Source organism: Petaurus breviceps, unplaced genomic scaffold (assembly GCF_028583685.1).
Source record: "Petaurus breviceps papuanus isolate PSGF00001 unplaced genomic scaffold, PetGlider_PUasm1.0 551, whole genome shotgun sequence".
NCBI lineage: Eukaryota > Metazoa > Chordata > Mammalia > Diprotodontia > Petauridae > Petaurus > Petaurus breviceps.
The window spans coordinates 38,529,852-38,534,227 of NW_027186372.1; the positions used below are offsets into that span (position 1 = coordinate 38,529,852).

A 4,376-nucleotide genomic window follows, 5' to 3' on the forward strand; every position below is an offset into this window, starting at 1 on the left:
TTCCTTCCTTCCTTCCTTCCTTCCTTCCTTCCTTCCTTCCTTCTTTCTTTCCTTCCCTTCCCTCAGTTTACATAGGGCATCACACCCTTACCTGAGGGTACTCTACTCAAAGATAATGTAAATTTTAATCTCTGAAACCTTTTTCTCCTACTTAAAAGCCAGCCTTAATCCAAAATCACTGTGGTTCTCATTGATTAGTTAACAATAGGTCCCAAACAAAGTTCTATTTGTTCATTGTTTGGGTCCAGATTGACTCAGAATTAATATAAATAGCAATTGTTTCTGTTTTACCCAGAAACCCTGAAAGTTTTCCTGTCCCAGATTGAGTTTTTAAAATAAGTTGACCAGGTAAAGAGGCCATTCTTGCCCTCAATTCTTAGTAAGCCTTAATCACTGAACTGGGGTGTTGTCTCCGTCAAACTGAGACCCATTAAAAACCTTAGCTGGAAAAGGTCAAAGTTCCCCACTGCATCTTGGGCCATCTTCACTTTTCCTGATCTATATCTGACCACTGGACCCAGATGGCTTCAGAAGAGAAAGTGAAGCTGGTGACCTTGCACAGCTCTCCCTCTTAAATGAAATTCGCTTGCATGTGAATTGCATCATCTCCCTGATATCATGATCGTCCTCCAGAATGAAGGATAAACAACAGCAAACATGGATGAAAATATTTTTTGCCCACCTATCTTACATTGTAAGTAATTTCTGTCACTGGAAATACTCAAGCAAAGGCTAAATGTCCATTTGTCAAGAATCCCTATGCTAAGTTGGGCATTGAGCGCGAAGATTTCTTCTATTCTTTGCAATTTAGCATCCTATGATTCCATGCTGAGTCACCTACCAATACTATAGGGGACAATACTATACAATTGTGAGCACAGCTTTCATGCATTCCCTTTATTAGCCAGTGAATCATGAGTCCTTGTGGTCTCATTTTGATATAACTTGATATAAATTGAATTAGTTAATACAGGAATAAAAATAACTGAATTTGCTAGCCAGCTTTTCTCTTAATATTAAGACTACCCACCACATTCTAAATTTAGAATAATGAATCATCCCTGACCATACCTTCTCCTGGCTCACATGTCCCTTAGGAGATATTAATGTAGCAAGCATCCTCTTCTAAAGACACATTAGGGAAGTGTGTCAATGTTTCAAGATGATCCCCACTGTTATTTCTTAGCATTCATTGTAGAAGTTTTAGCTACCAAAACAATGATTCCTAATTTCCTAAAAGCTCACACACAAGTGTGCAGGTTTTCATAGGGCCTTATTTTCTTTTTTTTTTCCCACTGCTTTCCTTCATATCGTAATGTCCCTAATGTGCTTTGCACATCCCTAATGAGTGGCCCACAGGTGGCTAGGCAGATCCTAAACAAGAGAATTACAGCTGCTCACAGAGGCATTGTAAAACAGTTTTGAAGTCAGAAAACCTGCAGATGCACCAACATCACATTGTGAATTTAACATTTAGATTCTAACTTCTATTTGCCCATAGGTTTCTCAATGCTTTTATCTTTATCTAGATTATTGGTAAAACTAATTTATTACTTTCCCTCCCTGTGCCCTCTGTGAACAATATTAGGCAGATTATTTTTTGACAGCAAACAGCACAAAATTTCTTTTATTGCCTATTTTTGGCAATTTCTGCTTTCCAAAGATACTACATAGCTGAAATATTTTTATTTTATGATTACTTTGATTGAAACTCTTGATTCTAGATTCCTTGTTTGAGAGCCAGAGAAGCTGAGGACATAGAGCATTGTAATGATTCATTTGAGGAGGCAGTGTGGACCAGGAGACCTAGCTTCAGGGCTCAGATGTATCGCTTAGTAAGTGCATGACTGAAGGCAAGTGACTTACTTTATTTCAGTATTAACCTCCATATCTGTAAATGAGAATGATACTTGAATTATCTATGAATTAATAAATTAGAAAGAATTTATTTGTTAAGGGTCTACTATGTGCCAAGTACTGTTCCAGGTGCTGGAATAGAGATATAGAAGGGAAATAGGCCCTGTCCTGAAGGATATTATTTTCTCTATGTGACAATAGGTAAATATATTATTATATACAAAATGTACTTAAAAAAAAGTAAAGGTAATGGGAGTGGGAAGGCAGAAAATTAACGATAGGTAGATCAGAAAAGTTGTCATGTAAAAAATGATGTATAAGCTGAAATTTGAAAGAAAGTAGAGTTTTAAGAGGTAGAAATGAGGAGGAAATGGATTCCGGGCACGGGAAATATGCCTGAAAAATGCACAAAGATGAGAGATGGTGTTCTGTGTGAGAAACATGAAGACCAGTTTGGCTGCCCCATAGAGTATGTAAGAGAAAATAATAGTAAGACTACAAAGGTAGACTGGAGCCAGATTGCAAAAGGCTATAGATGTGAAACAGAAGTATTTGCATTTAATATTAGAAATATTGTAACAGGAAGACAATGGTGTTTATTGAATAGGAGAGTGAAGGAACTATGCTCCTTCCCTTATGCTGATTTTTTTTAGTAGCGAGCATGGATCAGTTGTTAGACGATGAGAAGAGGTAGACAACCTATGGGAAAGTAGGTTGTGCAGTGAATGGATAGAGCACTGGCCTTGGTGTAGGCAGATCTGAATTCGAATCCTTCCTCAGACACTTCCTAGATGTGTGACCCTGAAAAATCATTTCCATAAGATGTTAGATAGCTTTGATTTCTTTGAAAACTATCTTTTCACATCCTTTGACCATTTATTAATTGGGGAATTACCTACATTCTCATAAATTTGACTCAATTTCTATATATTTGAGAAATGAGCCTTTACAGAGTCACTTCCAGTGAAGTTTCCCCAGCTTTCTCCTTTCCTTCTAACCTCAGCTGCATAGGTTTTATTTGTGTAGAACCCTTTTAATTTAATATAATTGAAATCATCCATTTTATATGTTGTAATACTTTCTATCTCTTGTTTGTTCATAAAATCTTCCCTTATCCATAGATCTGACAGGTAAATTCTTCCATATTTTACTGACTTGTTTATTATACCACCTTTTATGTCTAAATCATGTATCCATTTTAACCTTATCTAAGTATCGTGTGAGAGGTTGATCTATACATTTGTTGTTTTTAGTCATTTTCTAGTCATTTATGACTCTTTGTGACTCTTTTTGGGGGTTTTCTTAGTAAAAAATGCTGTAGTGGTTTGCCATTTCCTTCTCCAGCTCATTTTACAGATGACAAAACTATAGCAAATAGGTTTAAGGGTCTTGCCCATGGTCATACAGCTAGCAAGTGTCTGAGGCTAGATTTGAATTCAGGTCTTCTGAGTGAGGCCCAGTGCTTTAGCCACTGTGCATCTAGCACACAGTTTCTACCAAACTACTTTCTTGTTTTTCCCAGCAATTTTTGTCAAATAGTGAGTTTTTATCCCAAAAACTTGGATCTTTGAATTTAGCAAACACTACATTACTATGGTGATTTACTACTATTTATTGTATACTTAATCTATTCTGTTGATCTTCCACTCTGTTTCTTAAGTAGTACCAGTTTTTTTTTTTTTTTGCTTTTTTGAGATCTGGTATGTGTAGGCCACCTTCTTTCAATTTTTTTTCATTAATTCCCTTGTTATTCTTTTTTTTTTTAATTCGTAGCGGCTTTATTGGGGACAAAGTACCAGGGGATTAGGAGTTGGCATTGAGGCCCTTCTTCTTGCCAAAGGGGGGTACTACATTGACAAAGCATCGGTTGTACTGCATCCTCCTCTTAGCACACCCAGTCTTCTTATTCTTTTTCTCCTGCTTGGCCACCTTGGGAGCATGCTCCCTCACTTTTCCAGCTTGGGCCAGAGAGCCATGGACTTTACCTCCTAGCATCTGGCCAGCCACTTCCAGGGTGGACAGGGGCTCCACCCCCCACTGCTCCAAGATGGCTTCATCATCCAGCGGGGAGCCTCCTAGAAGTAGGATCTGCTCCTGGGGGCGATGCCCTCCAGGGATGCCACATGGACCTTGATTGGGTGACTGTCTCCTGCCCGGTTACTTCAAGGGTGTGCAGAGCCTGAGCATGGACAAACAGCTGCATGGTGGCCACTTGGACACGCTAATCCTACTTCCGCCGGGGCAAAGATGGAGACCAGAAAGATCTCCCTTGTTATTCTTGAGCTTTTGTTCTTCCATGTGAATTTTGGTATTATTATTTTCTTTCTCTATAAAAATTCTTTTTTGGAGGGGGGTTAGATTGATTAGTATGGCACCAAATAAGTGAATTAGTTTAGGAAGAATTGTCATTTGTTATATTGGCTCAACCTACCCATGAGAAATTAATATCTTTTTCAAATTCTTTAGATGTGACTTTTATTTGTGTAAAAAGTGTTGTATAATTGTGTTCATACAGTTCC

At 38.0% G+C, this 4,376-nt stretch overlaps 1 pseudogene; it reads right to left on the reverse strand.

The window, feature by feature from the left end:
* Positions 1–3,650: 3,650 nt before the first annotated feature.
* On the reverse strand, positions 3,651–4,060 carry LOC138172580 (ubiquitin-like FUBI-ribosomal protein eS30 fusion protein; annotated as a pseudogene).
* Between the last annotated feature and the right edge of the window lie 316 nt (positions 4,061–4,376).